Source organism: Nerophis lumbriciformis, linkage group LG12 (genome assembly GCF_033978685.3).
Source record: "Nerophis lumbriciformis linkage group LG12, RoL_Nlum_v2.1, whole genome shotgun sequence".
Taxonomy (NCBI): Eukaryota; Metazoa; Chordata; class Actinopteri; order Syngnathiformes; family Syngnathidae; genus Nerophis; species Nerophis lumbriciformis.
Genome location: NC_084559.2, coordinates 982,335 through 1,002,990, shown reverse-complemented (window position 1 = coordinate 1,002,990; position 20,656 = coordinate 982,335). Strand labels below are relative to the sequence as shown.

The following is a 20,656-nucleotide window of genomic DNA, read 5'->3' as shown; positions in this document are numbered from 1 at the left end:
ATACTTTTGTCCAGTTGTAGTCGTAAGTGTCCCAATACTTTTGTCCAGTGGTAGTCCCAAGTGTCCCAATACTTTTGTCCAGTATAAGCGTCCCAATACTTGTGTCCAGTGGTAGTCGCAAGTGTCCCAATACTTTTGTCAAGTTTTAGTCCCAAGTGTCCCTATACTTTTGTCCAGTTTTCGTCATAAGGGGCCATAATACTTTTGTCTAGTGTAAGTGCCCCAATACTTTTGTCCATTGTTAGTCCTTAGTGTCCCAATACTTTTGTCCAGTGTTAGTCGTAAGTGTCCCAATACTTTTGTCCAGTTTTTGTCCTAAGTGTCCCAATACTTTTGTCCAGTGGTAGTCTGAAGAGTCCCAAGACTTTTGTCTAGTGTACCTACCTTGATTGCATTGTGTGGGCACGCTGGTGCTGCCTGCTTTTAAGCAGCCATCTTGAAAAAAACAGCAGCGCAGCGGTTATTTGAAGGGTCATAAAATCAAAACCGGAGCAGGTATCAAAACTCTTTCGCCAACTTTTAATCAGAAGGGTTCAATCCCTCTCCTGTGTTAGTTTGAAGCCGAAACAACAACCGCGCTCAGAGGAGATAATGTTTGAAGAAAGGTGACCGGTTTTTACAAAAATTTTGTTTTGAAGGGGGAATAGCAAACTTCCTGTTGATTTTTGCTGGGGGTTGTCAATTTATGAAATGTAGGTCTAAGTGAGACCTACATAGAGGTTTTTGTTTCATGTCTCTCCGACCTTCCCAGTGGGGAGTTACAGGCAGTTTTGTCATTTTTTTCTTCCGCACCACTTCTTAATTGCACGTGCAGTGTTAGTCGATTGCACTAATAGTACACACTTCTTGATGTCATGTCCATTGATTTGACGCTGTCAGAAGGCCTGTGATTGGTCAGCCCGGAAGATTCCACTGCGCTGTGACCCGTGTCAAGTCAGTGGGACAGATGGTCTGGCTCCTGAGTGGGGAATGTGACTCAGGCTTATGACACCTGGCTTTCTAGAAGGCTCGGTGCTCCTGAGTCTGTGCGTGCTGATCTCCTAATGTAGGCTGAGGACGGATCAGTCCCAGCCAGATGGGCTAAATTAGTGAATGGCAAACTTTGCATGCTCTCCTTCTTGTCCTTTTGCAGCAAAGTTAGCCAGATCATTGCAACGTGCAGTAATATTTGACACGACTTAACCTTGCACATGTCAGCAAAATACTGTTTAGACCCAAATATAAGACTAGACACCAGAGGTGTGGACTCGAGTCACTTGACTTGGACTCGAGTCAGACTCGAGTCATGAATTTGATGACTTTAGACTCGACTTGACAAAATGTAAAAAGACTTGCAACTCGACTTAGACTTTAACATCAATGACTTGTGACTTCACTTGGACTTGAGCCTTTTGAATTGACATGACTTGACATGACTTGCTACTTTCCCCAAAACCCAAAGATGAAAAGTTATTCGGGAGCGCTCCGTATTTTTCATTGTGTACTTGTCTATCAGCGTTGCGTGTGTCAGCTGGTGTGCTCTCAGTACAACAGCCAATCAAATTAGATCTACTTTGTTTTCATCACACAGCATTCATCCAATCAAATTGCAGGACAACCAACGAAGAAGACATGTCCAAACCACACGCCAGTGAACAAAAAATGATACCTAAAATAATTTTGTTTGGGTATAAAAATTACGAGGTGGTCAACACAAAACGGTTTGCAGTATGCAACACATGCGGTTCGAAAATGACTGATGGAGAGGCAACAACTTCCAACTTCGTCCGGCATTTGAAGTTGCACAAAGAACGGTAAGTTTTGAATGTAAGATAACGTTTATTGGCTAAGTAACGTGACTTTTATTTGCTGTGTAGTTAAATCAGTGAGGCTGTAAACTCACTGCTAACGTTATAACGTTATTGCAAACACGGGAATCTGTTGCAGTTCACTACCTTATTCATACTTTTTGTTCAGTGATTTTTTTCAAGCAGGTTTACGTTAGTCAATATATCACACGTAACGTTAGACGGCGGTCAGCAGCACCGCGTATTTTAGCCACCTAAAAAAAGACAAAAATAGTAAAATAAAGGTCAGTTAAAATGTATACTATATTATGAATAAGTGTACCGTTTTAGCTAGCTTTCTGACATACTGTTGGTTGTTTACCTCAGTGGTCCCCAACCACCGGGCCACGGCCCGGTACTGGTCCGTGGATCGATTGGTATCGGGCTGCACAAGAAATAATTTTTTTTTCTTTTCTTTTTTTAATTAAATCAACATAAAAAACACAGATACACTTACAAGTAGTGCACCAACTCCAAAACAACTCTCTCCCCTCTTTTGTTCTGGGCATTGAACATGAAGACTCTTCCTTCACTGTTCCGAGTGGCCATGAGAGTCTTGGCAGTGCCTGCCTCCAGTGCTCCAGTGGAGCGAGTTTTCAGCCATGGTGGCATCATACTACGCCCCCATCGTGCACAAATGACTGACAGACTCTTGGCTAATTTGGTCTTTTGCAAATGCAATGCAGCATAGGGCCCTGACATATAAAAAGTACAACTTTTTTGTTATATTCACGTATATGTCATGTTTTTTCAATGTTAACACTTTTGTACAAATAAGTACATTTGCACTTTATTTTTCAATGTGTTTGTTCTGTAAAGGAATGAGTTAATGTTTAAAATGACTGGTTAATAGTGCTATTATAAAGTGCAATGTCAGCACAATTTTCTTTCCTGCAATTTAAAATGCACTTGTTTTAATAAATAAATACAGCGTTTGAAAAGCAAACACAATCTGTGTTAATATATTAGTCTGTGGTTAAAAGGACTTGAAAGGACTCGAAACTCAAAATGCAGGACTTAGGACTTGACTTGAGACTTTCCAGTCTTGACTTTGGACTTGACTCGGGGCTTGCCTGTCTTGACTCGGGACTTGACTCGGACTTGAGGGCAAAGACTTGAGACTTACTTGTGACTTGCAAAACAATGACTTGGTCCCACCTCTGCTAGACACTAGTATCGTCCCCATACCAATATTTTGGTACCGGTACCAAAATTATTTTGATACTTTTTGATACTTTTCTAAATAAAGGGGACCACGAAAAATTGCATTATTGGCTTTATTTATTTATTTTTTTATCTTAGGGTAAATTAAACATATGTTTCTTATAGCAAGTTTGTCCTTAAATAAAATAGTGAACATACTAGACAACTTGTCTTTTAGTAGTAAGTAAACAAACAAAGACTCCTAATTAGTCTATGCAGTAACATACTGTGTCATTTATACACCTATTATTTTGTACACATTATTAAGGACAAGCTGTAAAAAAATATTATTAATCTACTTGTTCATTTACTGTTAATATCTGCTTACTTTCTCTTTTAACATGTTCTAGCTACACTTATGTTCAAATGTAATAATCACTTATTCTTCTCTTCTTTGATACATTACATTAGTTTTGGATGATACCACAAATTTGGGTATCAATCCGATACCAAGTAGTTACAGGATCATACATTGGTCATATTCAAAGTCCTCATATTTCCTGAGTTTGTGTCGTGTCTGTGTTGATCATGTTTTTTGTTTGGCCATGTGCTGTCTGGTTTTGGACTCTTTTTAGTTCCTGCTTTTCACTCCCTTGTCTTGTTTCCATGGTTACCCATTAGTTTCACCTGTTCCACGTTTGGACTCATTGTGCACTCTTGTTTTGTCACCATAGCAACCCATTAGTTTTCACCTGTCACGTCACGCACCTGTTTCACGTTTTGAGTTCACGCACCTGTTTTCACTAATCATGTCTGTAGTATTTAAGTTCATTGTTTTCAGTTTGTCTTTCTGGCGACATAACACCCCTGACCTCCCTCCACCCACACGAAAAGAGTCCAAAACCAGACAGCACATGGCCAAACAAAAACATGATCAACACAGACATGACAGTTTGTAAACATAATATACATTTTTTTTTAAACGAAAGAAGATGTTGTGATGCCAAAAAATATCAACGTAATCATAGTAATATCGACTAGATACGCTCCTGTACTTGGTATCATTACAGTGGATGTTAGATACTTTTCAGAGGCGGTATTGTACCGTATATGATTAATTAATATCGTGGTGCTATGCTAATACCGGTATACCTAATTTGGCTGCTGACATATGCAGTAACATATTGTATCATTTATACACGTATTATTTTGTACACATTATTAAGGACAAGTGGTAGAAAATTAATTATTAATCTACTTGTTCATATACTGTTAATATCTGCTTACTTTCTCTTTTAACATGTTCTATCTACACTTATGTTCAAATGTAACAATCACTTATTCTTCTCTTCTTTGATTAGTTTTGGATGATACCACACATTTAGGTATCAATCCGATACCAAGTAGTTACAGGATCATACATTGGTCATATTCAAAGTCCTCATATTTCCTGAGTTTGTGTCATGTCTGTGTTGATCATGTTTTTTGTTTGGCCATGTGCTGTCTGGTTTTGGACTCTTTTTAGTTCCTGCTTTTCACTCCCTTGTCTTGTTTCCATGGTTACCCATTAGTTTCACCTGTTCCACGTTTGGACTCATTGTGCACTCTTGTTTTGTCACCATAGCAACCCATTAGTTTTCACCTGTCACGTCACGCACCTGTTTCACGTTTTGAGTCACGCACCTGTTTTCACTAATCATGTCTGTAGTATTTAAGTTCATTGTTTTCAGTTTGTCTTTCTGGCGACATAATACCCCTGACCTCCCTCCACCCACCCAAAAAGAGTCCAAAACCAGACAGCACATGGCCAAACAAAAACATGATCAACACAGACATGACAGTTTGTAAACATAATATAAAAAATTTTTTAAACGAAAGAAGATGTTGTGATGCCAAAAAATATCAACGTAATCATAGTAATAATACGCTCCTGTACTTGGTACCATTACAGTGGATGTTAGATACTTTTCAGAGGCGGTATAGTGACGTATATGATTAATTAATATCGTGGTACTATGCTAATACCGGTATACCTAATTTGGCTGCTGACATATGCAGTAACATATTGTGTCATTTATCGACCTATTATTTTGTCATAATTATTAAGGACATGTGGTAGGAAATTAATTATTAATCGACGTAATCATAGTAGTAGCGACTAGATACGCTCCTGTACTTAATAATAATAATAATAATAATAATGGATTAGATTTTATATCGCGGTTTTCTATTATTAGATACTCAAAGCCCTCACAGAGAAGTGAGAACCCATCATTCATTCACACCTGGTGGTGGTAAGCTACATTTGTAGCCACAGTGAGGCTGCACAGGCGGGGAGCGAATCTGGCACGGCCGCTCTACCCACTACGCCATACCGCCCCATACTTGGTATGGTCCCCAACCTTTTTGTAACTGCGAACCGGTCAATGCTCGAAAATTTGTCCCGCGGACCGGGGGGGGGGAGGGGGGTGTTTTTTTAATTAATTTATTTATTTTTGGCATAAAATAAATATAGACTGTATTGATCTATATTGATATATAATGTAGGAACCAGAAATATTAATAACATAATTATTTAATTTAAAAAAATTAGAAATAAATTAAAAAAAATGTTTTTTTAAATTTTTTAAATTTCTTGTGCGGCCGGTACCAATTGATCCACGGACCGGTACCGGGCCGCGGCCCGGTGGTTGGGGACCACTGTCTTAAAGCACCTCTTCCTGAGGGTGTTTCAGTGTTATAACTTCACCTTTATCGTTAGTTTTTAAGCCAAAATGCGTCCGTTCTCCCTTTTCTGTCTACACACTGTGTCTGCTTGTAAGTACTCTGTGTGTGTGCACTGCCGAACATGCTCCTCTGCTCGTAAACTAGTAATGTCATGATGTGACGACGACGACGGGGTGGCGGACCGGTACTTTTCAGAGGCGGTATAGTACAGAATATGATTCATTAGTATCGCGGTACTATACTAATAGCGGTATACCGTACAACCCTACTAGAAACAAAGAATCAAAGCATTATTACTTTCTCTGGCTGTAAATGCTAAAGTATTCAACTAAGGCTGAAACGACGCGTCGACATAGTCGACGTCATCGGTTACGTAAATACGTCGACGCCGTTTTTGTGCGTCGGCGCGTCGCATATTTACGTCACACTACTGTCATGGCGGAGCGCAAAGCAGACGATGCGAGCGAGGGGAAAAAAGCACGCCAAAAGTCGTCAAAAGTGTGGGAGTATTTCAATAAACGGCCTAATAATGTTGTTGTATGCACACTGTGTCGAGCGGAAATGGCCTATCATAGCAGCACAACGGCTATGAACGAACATTTGAAAAGAAAACCCCCGACAGCGTTCTTGCCATCACCATCAACAAGTCAATCGTCCGTGTGCGTATACGTTGTCATTATTACACAAAAACATGAATGTGTCATTTGTATCTGCATTGTAAATTCATAAACTAAAGCACCGTTTCGCTCTGAGAGGCGCGTTTGGCGTGCCTGTTCAGTGTTTACAAAGACGCGCTCCTCTTTAACGCTGTGGAGAGGCGGCGGCGGCGAGCGAGCGGCGAGGCGGGGCGCGCCGGGAGCGACGCCGCAACCGTGCCCAGGTGCGCGATCCGCGCAGTTGGAAGAGAAAAGACTTTGTGTAAAATTAAAAGATTTTAAACCTGGCAAAGCCGTCTGGCGTTCAGTCTGTCGGTCCTGAAAGAACCCCACGGCACAAGACGTGTCACAAACGCTAACGTTAATTAGTTGTGCAAATACCTTTTACAACATTAACAGTTACATATACTATGTACAAACCAACAATTAACTTTCACTTTAATCATACTATCATTGTTGTGTTATTAAGCAAAATAAGCAATACTTTTACTTTTGTTGAAATGTTTACACTGTGCACTTTTTTGTATTGGATGTTTAGCTTTATTTTTGCACATTTTAGCAAATAAGCAATACTTTTACTTTTGTTGAAATGTTTACACTTGTTACAGAATATTTCCGTTTTGCACTTTTTTGTATTGGATGTTTATCTTTATTTTTGCACATTTTAAAGCAAAATAAGCAATACTTTTACTTTAGAAATGCTTATACTATTCCAGAATATTAAGATTTGCACTGGATGTTTACTTTTATATTTGCACATTAAAAAGCAAATAAGCTACTTTTAATTTTGTTAAATGTTAAAAGTTTTAAATGTTTACATTGTTACAGAATATTTTGTCATGTTGTTGTCAATGTTGACTGAGTGGCCATACTTTTTTTTTTGTAAATAAAAGCCATGCCTTTTGAAAAAACTGGCCTACATTTATTTTTTCCTCTTCATTTTAAATAAAAAAAAAAAAATCGGTAAAAGGAAAAATAATCTATAGATTAATCGAAAAAATAATCTATAGATTAACCGATTAATCGAAAAAAATAATCTATAGATTAATCGATAGAAAAATAATCGGTAGCTGCAGCCCTATATTCAACACAGCTATTATACTGGATCTCATTCTAGGGCTACCTGATTAGTCAGTGTGGTGTGGCTAGATTGTGAACACGCCGGCTGACAGATGGAGATTTAGAAGTCACACTGCCAAAAAAAAACAAAAAAAAACCTTGAAAAGTTCCCAGAGGAAGCATTTAAAAATTGCACGGTTGAAAAGAATGTGTGTCGTCGCAGATGGACAACCGACTCGCGGTGGAGCTCGGTAACTCATTTCAATGAGCGCTCAGCGCTGTGCTCCAGTTACGGCGAGGGAGTTAAAAATAGGCCTCGGTGATCTTCAGTCGCCACTTAGTCAGGCAATATGGAGAGCAGATTGCAAATGAAGACACTGACGTGCTTGAATGGTGGCCCTCGTGGCCTGCTCGCACACACACGATGTAAAGCAGCAACACCCACACAAGAACGCACTTATGCTGCTTTAAGGGTGTGCATGCAGTGCAGATAAGGACAGCACTGGAAAGGATCCTTCTGTACCGAACAGCCAGTGGTCCTTATGGTCAACTGAGAGACTGGTGCTCTATCCTGGTGCTCTATACTGGTGCTCTATCCTGGTGCTCTATCCTGGTGCTCTATTCTGGTGCTCTATCCTGGTGCTCTATCCTGGTGCTCTATCCTGGTGCTCTATCCTGGTGCTCTATCCTGGCCTGAAGACAAGTGCAAGAGCTGAGGACATGTCAGTCTCTGTAATTATGTTTGACACATGACACAAGAGCTGAAGGGATTGCAAACTGCTGGTATCTATCTTAGAGGCCTACTGAAATGCGATTTTCTTATTTAAACGGGGATAGCAGGTCCATTCTATGTGTCATACGCAGAGGTGGGTAGAGTAGCCAGAAATTGTACTCAAGTAAGAGTACTGTTACTTTAGAGATTTATTACTCAAGTAAAAGTAAGGAGTAGTCACCCAAATATTTACTTGAGTAAAAGTAAAAAGTATGTTGTGAAAAAACTACTCAAGTACTGAGTAACTGATGAGTAACATACACACACATATCATATATATATATATATATATATATATATATATATATATATATATATATATACATATATATATATATATATATATATATATATATACATATATACATATGTATATATATATATATACACACACACACACACACACATATATATATACATATATATATACATACATTGATATATACAGTATATAGTTTATATTTATTTATTTTGCCGTTTTTGTTTACATGTTAAAGGTGTTTTAATGAATATACATGCATGTTTAACATATAGATTCCTTTCTTTCATGAAGACTAGAATATAAGTTGGTGTATTACCTGATTCTGATGACTTGCATTGATTGTAATCAGACAGTAGTGATGATAACGTCCACGTTTTCAAATGGAGGAGAAAAAAAGTTCCTCCTTTCTGTCTAATACCACATGAAAGTGGTTGTTTTTTGGCATCTTATTTGTCCAGCTTCCATATTCGTTTTTATACACTTTACAAGAAATACATTGGCGGCAAACTCCGTAGCTTGCTAGCTTGTTTGCGCTGGCTTTCGGAGACTCTTATTTTGAAAGCGCAGGCGCCATGGAGCGGCACATTTATTGTGAAGACAGGAACTGTGCAGTCAGTCTTTAGGCTTTTGACGGGGTGTACGGTTGAAATAAAAAAAGGGTCTTTTTCCCTTCACACTTTTGATTGATTGATTGGAACTTTTATTAGTAGTTTGCACAGTACAGTACATATTCCGTACAATTGACCACTAAATGGTAACACCCCAATAAGTTTTTCAACTTGTTTAAGTCAGGTCATGTGACCACCTGGCTCTGTTTGATTGGTCCAACGTCACCAGTGACTGCATCTGATTGGTGGAACGGAGTGAACGTCACCAGTGACTGTATTTGTTGAAACGCAGGCACTATGAAGGTCTGTCTGACAGACCAAAACAAACAAAGCGTGCATTAACAGATCGATAACAATCAGTAGCGAGTAGCGAGCTGAATGTAGAGAAAAGTAGCGGAGTAAAAGTAGCGTTTCTTCTCTATAAATATACTCAAGTAAAAGTAAAAGTATGTTGCATTAAAACTACTCTTAGAAGTACAATTTATCCCAAAAGTTACTCAAGTAGATGTAACGGAGTAAATGTAGCGCGTTACTACCCACCTCTGGTCATACGTGATCATTTCGCGATATTGCCATATTTTTGCTGAAAGGATTTAGTAGAGAACATCGACGATAAAGTTCGCAACTTTTGGTCGCTGATAACAAGCCTTGCCTGTATCGGAAGTAGCAGACGAGTAGCGTGACGTCACAGGTTGTGGAGCTCCTCACATCCGAACATTGTTTACAATCATGGCCACCAGCAGCGAGAGCGATTCGGACCGAGAAAGCGACGATTTCCCCATTAATTTGAGCGAGGATGAAAGATTTGTGGATGAGGAAAGTGAGAGTGAAGGACTAGAGGGCAGTGGGAGCGATTCAGATAGGGAAGATGCTGTGAGAGGCGGGTGGGACCTGATATTCAGCTGGGAATGACTAAAACAGTAAATAAACACAAGACATATATATACTCTATTAGCCACAACACAACCAGGCTTATATTTAATATGCCACAAATTAATCCCGCATAACAAACACCTCCCCCCTCCCGTCCATATAACCCGCCAATACAACTCAAACACCTGCACAACACACTCAATCCCACAGCCCAAAGTACCGTTCACCTCCCCAAAGTTCATACAGCACATATATTTCCCCAAAGTCCCCAAAAGTTACGTACGGGCAAGCGATCAAATGTTTGGAAGCGTACTCACGGTACCGTGTCTGCGTATCCAACTCAAAGTCCTCCTGGTAAGAGTCTCTGTTGTCCCAGTTCTCCACAGGCCAATGGTAAAGCTTGACTGTCATCTTCCGGGAATGTAAACAATGAAACACCGGCTGTGTTATCCGGCACACCAGTCAAGGGGTGCATTCTACGGCGGGGGTGCGTTATCCGGCACAACACCTGCCGCAATACACCGCTTCCCACCTACAGCTTTCTTCTTTGCTGTCTCCATTGTTCATTGAACAAATTGCAAAAAGATTCACCAACACAGATGTCCAGAATACTGTGGAATTTTGCGATGAAAACAGACGACTTAATAGCTGGCCACCATGCTGTCCCAAAATGTCCTCTACAATCCGTGACGTCACGCGCAGGCGTCATCATACCGAGACGTTTTCAGCAGGATATTTCGCACGAAATTTAAAATTGCACTTTAGTAAGCTAACCCGGCCGTATTGGCATGTGTTGCGATGTTAAGATTTCATCATTGATATATAAACTATCAGACTGCGTGGTCGGTAGTAGTGGCTTTCAGTAGGCCTTTAAAGAACGAGTGTAAACTGCTGGTATCTATCTTAGAGAATGAGTGCAAACTGCTTGTATCTATCTTATAGAAATAGTGCAAAACTGCTTTTATCTATCTTAGAGAACGAGTGCAAACTGCTGGTATCTATCTTAGAAAACGAGCGCAAACTGAAAGCAGAGAGGGAGCAGAACCTGACACCGCTCCAGGCACCTTTTCTTTAAACTGTTTATGACCGAGGGCGGCAGCTGTTTATGACCCCCCTCCCCTTAGGAACAGCTGCAGCCATGTAATCAGGAAATCCATCCATCCATCTTCTTCCGCTTATCCGAGGTTGGGTCGCGGGGGCAGCAGCCTAAGCAGAGAAGCCCAGACTTCCCTCTACCCAGCCACTTCGTCCAGCTCTTCCCGGGGGATCCCAAGGCGTTCCCAGGCCAGCCGGGAGACATAGTCTTCCCAACGTGTCCTGGGTCTTCCTCGTGGCCTCCTACCGGTCGGACGTGCCCGAAACACCTCCCTAGGGAGGCGTTCGGGTGACCAGATGCCCGAACCACCTCATCTGGTTCCTCTCCATGTGGAGGAGCAGCGGCTTTAGTTTGAGCTCCCCCCGGATGACAGAGCTTCTCACCCTATCTCTAAGAGAGAGCCCCGCCACCCGGCGGAGGAAACTCATTCGGGCCGCTTGTACCCGTGATCTTGTCCTTTCGGTCATACCCCAAAGCTCATGACCATAGGTGAGGATGGGAATTGTTGCGTTTTGGACCAGTTGTTCCTCCCAGGGAATTCAAGTCACAAGTCGCTCCCAAGTTCTTTCCGACACTTAAAGCTGAGTTGAAAAACCACCAGAGACAGAATAGGTATTTTGTTGTATATTCTCAAAGCTTTGCCAATATACATTGATTGAGACCAGTCTAACCCTAGAACATTCTATTGCGCCTCCCAAAATGGTCTGTCTTCCCGATCCCACCACCCTCTCTCTCTCGTCCCATCTCTGTAGACAAAACAAATGCTAGTCAAAACACATTCCAAAGAACTCAAGGTTAACACACACAGTATACTTGCTGACAGAGCATCAAGAGAAGAAATGGAAAACACGAGCTGTTTTCAAATATGACTAAGAAATGAAAGAAGTACAACTTAAATTCGGATATATGTAAATATCTGCCTCCGACAGAACGTACATCGACCGGTAAATTGAGAGTTTTGCCTTCCGGCTCAGCTCCTTCTTTACCACAACGGATAGATACAGCATCCGCATTACTGAAGGCCTCACGATCTACTCTTCCCCCACTCGTGAACAAGACTCCTAGGTATTTGAACTCCTCCACTTGGGGCAAGATCTCCTCCCCAACCCGGAGATGGCACTCCACACTTTTCCGGGCGAGAACCATGGTTGCCGAGTAAAGGTTCGTGAAGAGAGATGTTCTTAAATCGAGGTTCCACTGTAATTCAGTGCATCGGAAATGAAGCGAGTGATTTTATAGGTGCGGACGACTGGGTGTAAAAAAATGTTTTTATTTAAAAATACACCTATTTGTGCGGACATGACTGACCTAGGTCTCTGGGTACTCGTCTTCCAGCTGCCGTCACACCTCAACCCATGCCACTTGCGAGTGTGTGCAGCTGCTGTCACGTTCCCTGCACCCCCTCAAGCTGACTTTGTTCTACCTTCCACAGACACAACAAGCCTTCCTCCATCACTGCCAGCCTGAGTCCCTGCTATGATCTGACATTTGAGCAACGCTTCAGCGGGATCTCTGGGTCACGACTCAGCTCGGACACAGCATAGCCAACATTGACACTATTTTACAATTTTTTTTGTGGTCCAGTCTGCTTAGACGCAGCTTTAGTTTCTTGCACGTCAGCAACTTTTGGCAAACAAAACTCCTGCTTGTCTTCATGTTGGGAAACTTCACATTGCCACTCCTCGGTTTGTCTCTTCCAGGTTTCGCACGTACAAATCACACTCCATCATCAAGGATGACTGTCCTAAGATTTATAAATACAATAAATCTAACTCCACCCACCAACACTACACTCTCTGCCACACAAAAATGACTAAGGTCCACAGAGCGCAGCAAGACACAACAACACCGAGCACACTTTCTGCGAACATCTAATGCAGGGGAGTCAAAGTCAAGGCCGTAGAAGCATTTAAGTCCCATCTTAAAACTCATTTGTATACTCTAGCCCAGGGGTGCTCATTACGTCGATCGCGAGCTACCGGTCGATCTCGGAGGGTGTGTCAGTCGATCACCAGCCAGGCATTAAAAAAATAGTCCTAAAAATAAGCGATCATAAATCTTCACTATGACGTCACTTTCGTCACTTGATTGACATTCACGGCACCCGAGGGTCTTCTGAGATGACGCTGGCTGCTGCCAGATCATTAAAATTACCGACTGGAAGGCGAGAAACACTTTATTTCAACAGACTCTGGCGCCGTACCTGTCGTCAAAACTCCAAAGACCGACTGCACAGTTGCACAATAAAAGCTCTGCTTCATCCTGCCTTCGCTAACAAAATAAGAGTCTCAGAAAGCTGGCGTGCACAAGCTAGCAAGCTACGGAGTTTGCCGACAATGTATTTCTTGTAAAGTGTATACAAAGGAGTACGGAAGCTGGACAAATAAGATGCCAAAAACCAACCACTTTCATGTGGTATTGGACAGAAAGGAGGACTTTTTTCTCCTCCATTCGAAAATGCGGACATTATCAGCACCACTGTCTGATTCCAATCAATGCAAGTCATCACAATCAGGTAATACACCAACTTATATTCTTGTCTTCATGAAAGAAAGGAATCTATATGTGTTAAACATGCTTGTATTATCTTTAAACACCTTTAACTTATTAACAATATTAACTATATGTGTTAAACATGCTTGTATTATCATTTAACACCTTTAACTTGTTAACAATATTAACTATATGTGTTAAACATGCTTGCATTATCTTTAAACACCTTTAAAGTGTTAACAATATTAACTATATGTGTTAAACATGCTTGTATTATCTTTAACCACCTTTAAGTTGTTAACAATATTAACTATTTGTGTTAAACATGCTTGTATTATTTTTAAACACCTTTAACTTGTTAACAATATTAACTATATGTATTAAACATACTTGTATTATCATTAAACACCTTTAATGTATTAACAATATTAACTATATGTGTTAAACATGCTTGCATTATCATTAAACACCTTTAACTTGTTAACAAAAACATATATTTCATAAATAAGTAAATATAAATTATATATATGAATGAGGTAGATCCCCACGACTTGATCAATTGAAAAGTAGCTCGCCTGCAGAAAAAGTGTGAGCACCCCTGCTCTAGCCTTTAAATAGACCCCCTTTTTAGACCAGTTGATCTGCCGTTTACTTTATTTTCTACTCTGCCCCCCTCTCGCTTGTGGGGGGGGCACAGGTCCGGTGGCCATGGATGAAGTGCTGGCTGTCCAGAGTCGGGACCCAGCCCTAGTACACGCAAACCTTTTGGTAAATCAGGCTCTAAGAATAAATAGGGTACCAAAGACATTAAAAACTAGTGTTGTCACGATACCAATAATTTGGTACCGGTACCAAAATTATTTCGATACTTTTCGGTACTTTTCTAAATAAAGGAGACCTCACAAAATTGCATTATTGGCCTTATTTTAACTAAAAATCTTATGGTATATTAAACCTATGTTTCTTATTGCAAGTTTGTCCTTAAACAAAATAGTGAACGTACAAGACAATTAGTCTTTTAGTAGTAAGTAAACAAACAAAGGATCCTAATTTAGCCCAGACGCATCATTCTGTTATTTTGTCAACATTATTAAGGACACGTGGTAGGAAATGAATTAATAATCTACTTGTTCATTTACTGTTAATATCTGCTTATTTTCTGTTTCAACATGTTCTATCTACACTTCTGTTAAAATGTAATAATCACTTATTCTTCTGTTGTTTGATACTTTACATTAGTTTTGGACGATACCACAAATTTGGGTATGAATCCGATACCAAGTCGTTACAGGATCATACATTGGCATACTTGCCAACCTTGAGACCTCCGATTTCGGGAGGTGGGGGGCGGGGCGGGGGCGTGGTTGGGGGCGTGGTTAAGAGGGGAGGAGTATATTTACAGCTAGGATTCACCAAGTCAAGTATTTCATATATATATATATATATATATATATATATATATATATATATATATATATATATATATATATATATATATATATATATATATATATATATATATGTCTTAATAAGGTTATACCGTAGTAGAGCGAAATATATGTATGTGTGGGGAAAAAAATCACAAGACTACTTCATCTCTACAGGCCTGTTTCATGAGGGGTTCCCTCAATCATCAGGAGATTTTAATGGAAGCATTCACATACCATGGTTTATATAGGGCACAGAGTGGGTAGGTACAGGCTGGCGTAGGGGTGTGGTGATTGAACCCACGCCAGGAAACCAACCAAAAAAGAACAGAAAACGAAACAACATCATCTGGTACAACCCCCCATACAGCAAAAACGTCTCAACTAACATTGGCCACAAATTCCTCAATCTGATTGACAAACACTTCCCCAAAGACAACACCCTAAGAAAAGTATTCAACAAGAACAACATTAAATTGAGCTACAGCTGTATGAACAATATACGACAAATTATCTCAAACCACAACAAAACAATTGCAAATGAGCCGTCGGCCCCCGGACAGAGCGACTCCAAAACCAACAAAGGCTGCAACTGCCGCAAGAAACCTGATTGCCCTCTCAACGGGGGGTGCTTACAAACATCAGTTGTTTACCAATCTAAGGTAACACGCAAGGACATTAACACATCCGACACATATGTAGGATTAAACCAGGTAGAGTTTAAAACCAGATGGAACAATCACAAGGCTTCTTTCAGGAACCAAAACCTGCGGAATACCACAGAACTCAGCAAACACATTTGGGACCTCAAAGACAATAATGTTGAATATTCAATAACATGGCAAATTCTTGCACCCAGCACACCTTACAATAGTGGTAGTAAAAGATGCAACCTATGCTTGAAAGAGAAACTGTTTATTATATACCATCCAGACCTGTCATCCCTCAACAAGCGCAGCGAAATTGTATCAGCATGCCGCCACAGACGGAAACATCTCCTAGGTAACACATGAGCCAATCACCACGCCCCTACGCCAGCCTGTACACACCCACTCTGTGCCCTATATAAACCATGGTATGTGAATGCTTCCATTAAAATCTCCTGATGATTGAGGGAACCCCTCATGAAACAGGCCTGTAGAGATGTAGATATATTTATATATATATATATATATATATATATATATATATATATATATATATATATATATATATATATATATATATATATATAAATACAATAAATACTTGAATTGCAGTGTTCATTTACATAACACACATCTACTCATTGTTGAGTTAAGGGTTGAATTGTCCATCCTTGTTCTATTTGTCACTATTTTTCTAACCATGCTGAACACCCTCTCTGATGATGCATTGCTGTGTGGCACGCAAAAAGTGCTTTCATTAAATGCACTAGATGGCAGTATTGTACTGTTTAAGAGTGTCACAACATTGCTGTTTACGGTAGACGAACTGCTTTACGGTAGACAAAACGTGACTGCTGTTGTTGTGTGTTGTGTGTTGTTCCCGCCTTGGGAGGACGTTAATGAAACTGCCTAACAATAAACCCACATAACAAACCAAGAACTCGCCCTCGATCATTTTACAGTTATAACATGATTGGCCAGGTACGCTGTTTATATTGTGTGCCTGAATTTCGGGAGAAAATTTGTCCCGGGAGGTTTTCGGGAGAGGCGCTGAATTTCGGGAGTCTCCCGGAAAATCCGGGAGGGTTGGCAAGTATGTACATTGGTCGTATTCAAAGTCCTCATGTGTCCAGGGATGTATTTCCTGAATTTATAAACATAGTATAAATAAAAGAACAAAAGAAGATGTTGTGATGCCAAAAAATACCGACGTAATCATAGTAATATCGACTAGATACGCTCCTGTACTAGGTATCATTACAGTGGATGTTTAGGTACTTTTCAGAGGCGGTATAGTACCGTATATGATTCATTAATAATGCAGTACTATACTAATACCGGTATACTGTACAACCCTAGTACACATATATATGTAGTGTCATGACGGGGGATTTTTCTCAGCTTACTGCGAGGATTGTTCTCCCGGGATGCAATCGGACTATACTGGACAAGGCTTGAAGGTAGGAACATTATTTAATTATTCCAACTCAAAGTACTACAAAAAGCGCTCAAGGCGAAGGCACAGCTTAACGCAGGAAACAAAAGCTAAGACTTAGCATAAACTATGGACATGAAACATGAAACTAAAAACATGAAAAAAACTCACTAAACTGTGGCTTGAAACAAATAGCAAGAACTATGGACATGAAACAAAAAGACTTACTGGACACGGCATGAATCAAACAGCATGAACTATGGCAAGGAAAGTCAAAACAGAGCAATGTCGCCAGGACGACTAACTGGCAAAACAGGCTTAAATAATAGTCTTTGATTAGAGCAGTTGCGTGATCCGAACACATGAGACAGGTGAAACTAATCAGTCGTCAAGGAAACTAAAACAAACAAGGGAGCGCAAACAGGAACTCATGGAGTCTTAAACAGAAAATAACAAAAAACATGATCCAGACCACAGATCATGACATGTAGAGACTATATATATTGCTACTTTAGTCCGCTTTCGGCCCTGGCCAATTTTTTTAACCCAATGCGGCCCCCAAGTCAAAAGGTTTGGACACCTCTGCATCAGTGTGAGTAGCATATATGGTAGAGACATTGAGGGATAAGCATACATAATGATTATCGTATTACACATTTGGCTAAAATTTCTGAAAGGAGCTAAACAGTTTGACAAGTGGCATAACGTGAAAATTATTTTTGCATACGACTTTTAAAAAATGCAGCTCAATGGAGGAGCTGCATTTTTTAAAAGTCGTATGCAAAAATCTGAGTGTTGACACTTAAACCAAAAATAAATGAAAGGCATTGAAGCTTAGGGATGGCTATGCAAAACGAAACTAAAACTGAACTGGCTGCAAAGTAAACAAAAACAGAATGCTGGACGACAGCAAAGACTTACAGCGTCTGGAGCAGACGGCGTCCACAAAGTACATCCATACATGACAATCAACAATGTCCCCACTTTTAAAAAATGCAGCTCAATGGAGCTGCATTTGTCCTTGAGGGTGCATGGGAGTTTGCCCAACCAGTCTACATGTGCTTTGTGGACTTGGAGAAGGCATTCGACCGTGTACCCCGGGAAGTCCTGTGGGGAGTGCTCAGAGAGTATGGGGTAACGGACTGTCTTATTGTGGCAGTTCGCTCCCTGTATAATCAGTGTCAGAGCTTGGTCCGCATTGCCGGCAGTAAGTCGGACACGTTTCCAGTGAGGGTTGGACTCCGCCAAGGCTGCCCTTTGTCACCGATTCTGTTCATAACCTTTATGGACAGAATTTCTAGGCGCAGTCAAGGCGTTGAGGGGATCTGGTTTGGTGGCTGCAGGATTAGGTCACTGCTATTTGCAGATGATGTGGTCCTGATGGCTTCCTCCGGCCAAGATCTTCAGCTCTCACTGGATCGGTTCGCAGCCGAGTGTGAAGCGACTGGGATGGGAATCAGCACCTCCAAGTCCGAGTCCATGGTTCTCTCCCGGAAAAGGGTGGAGTGCCATCTACGGGTTGGGGAGGAGATCTTGCCCCAAGTGGAGGAGTTCAAGTACCTCGGAGTCTTGTTCACGAGTGGGGGAAGAGTGGATCGTGAGATCGACAGGCGGATCGGTGCGGCGTCTTCAGTAATGCGGACGCTGTATCGATCCGTTGTGGTGAAGAAGGAGCTGAGCCGGAAGGCAAAGCTCTCGATTTACCGGTCGATCTACGTTCCCATCCTCACCTATGGTCATGAGCTTTGGGTCATGACCGAAAGGACAAGATCACGGGTACAAGCGGCCGAAATGAGTTTCCTCCGCCGAGTGGCGGGGCTCTCCCTTAGAGATAGGGTGAGAAGCTCTGTCATTCGGGGGGAGCTCAAAGTAAAGCCGCTGCTCCTCCACATCGAGAGGAGCCAGATGAGGTGGTTCGGGCATCTGGTCAGGATGCCACCCGAACGCCTCCCTAGGAAGGTGTTTCGGGCACGTCCGACCGGTAGGAGGCCACGGGGAAGACCCAGGACACGCTGGGAAGACTATCTCTCCCGGCTGGCCTGGGAACGCCTCGGGATCCCCCGGGAGGAGCTGGACGAAGTTGCTGGGGAGAGGGAAGTCTGGGCTTCCCTGCTTAAGCTGCTGCCCCCGCGACCCGACCTCGGATAAGCGGAAGAAGATGGATGGATGGATGGATATCCCTCAATGTTTCTACCATATATGCTACTCACACTGATGCAGAGGTGCCCAAACCTTTTGACTTGGGGGCCGCATTGGGCTAAAAAAATTGGCCAGGGCCGAAAGCGGACTAAAGTAACAATATATATAGCCTCTACATGTCATGATCTGTGGTCTGTATCATGTTTTTTGTTATTTTCTGTTTAAGACTCCATGAGTTCCTGTTTGCGCTCCATTGTTTGTTTTAGTTTCCATGACGACTGATTAGTTTCACCTGTCTCATGTGTTCGGATCACGCACCTGCTCTAATCAGAGACTATTATTTAAGCCTGTTTTGCCAGTTAGTCGTCCTGGCGACATTGCTCTGTTTTGACTTTCCTTGCCATAGTTCATGCTGTTCGATGCATGCCGTGTCCAGTAAGTCTTTTTGTTTCATGTCCATAGTTCTTGCTAAGTCTTAGCTTTTGTTTCCTGCGTTAAGCTGTGCCTTCGCCTTGAGCGCTTTTTGTAGTACTTTGAGTTGGAATAATTAAATAATGTTCCTACCTTCAAGCCTTGTCCAGTATAGTCCGATTGCATCCCGGGAGAACAATCCTCGCAGTAAGCTGAGAAAAAAACCCCGTCATGACACTACATATACAGGTAAAAGCCAGTAAATTAGAATATTTTGAAAAACTTGATTTATTTCAGTAATTGCATTCAAAAGGTGTAACTTGTACATTATATTTATTCATTGCACACAGACTGATGCATTCAAATGTTTATTTCATTTAATTTTGATGATTTGAAGTGGCAACAAATGAAAATCCAAAATTCCGTGTGTCACAAAATTAGAATATTACTTAAGGCTAATACAAAAAAGGGATTTTTAGAAATGTTGGCCAACTGAAAAGTATGAAAATGAAAAATATGAGCATGTACAATACTCAATACTTGGTTGGAGCTCCTTTTGCCTCAATTACTGCGTTAATGCGGCGTGGCATGGAGTCGATGAGTTTCTGGCACTGCTCAGGTGTTATGAGAGCCCAGGTTGCTCTGATAGTGGCCTTCAACTCTTCTGCGTTTTTGGGTCTGGCATTCTGCATCTTCCTTTTCACAATACCCCACAGATTTTCTATGGGGCTAAGGTCAGGGGAGTTGGCGGGCCAATTTAGAACAGAAATACCATGGTCCGTAAACCAGGCACGGGTAGATTTTGCGCTGTGTGCAGGCGCCAAGTCCTGTTGGAACTTGAAATCTCCATCTCCATAGAGCAGGTCAGCAGCAGGAAGCATGAAGTGCTCTAAAACTTGCTGGTAGATGGCTGCGTTGACCCTGGATCTCAGGAAACAGAGTGGACCGACACCAGCAGATGACATGGCACCCCAAACCATCACCCAACCATGCAAATTTTGCATTTCCTTTGGAAATCGAGGTCCCAGAGTCTGGAGGAAGACAGGAGAGGCACAGGATCCACGTTGCCTGAAGTCTAGTGT

The 20,656-nt window shown here is 41.3% G+C and overlaps 1 protein-coding gene across 1 annotated transcript in view; it reads right to left on the bottom strand.

Moving 5' to 3' along the window:
* Positions 1 to 20,656, bottom strand: part of LOC140679235 (palmitoyltransferase ZDHHC8B-like) — a 196,926-nt gene that overhangs the window by 138,982 nt on the left and 37,288 nt on the right. The window lies entirely within an intron of this gene.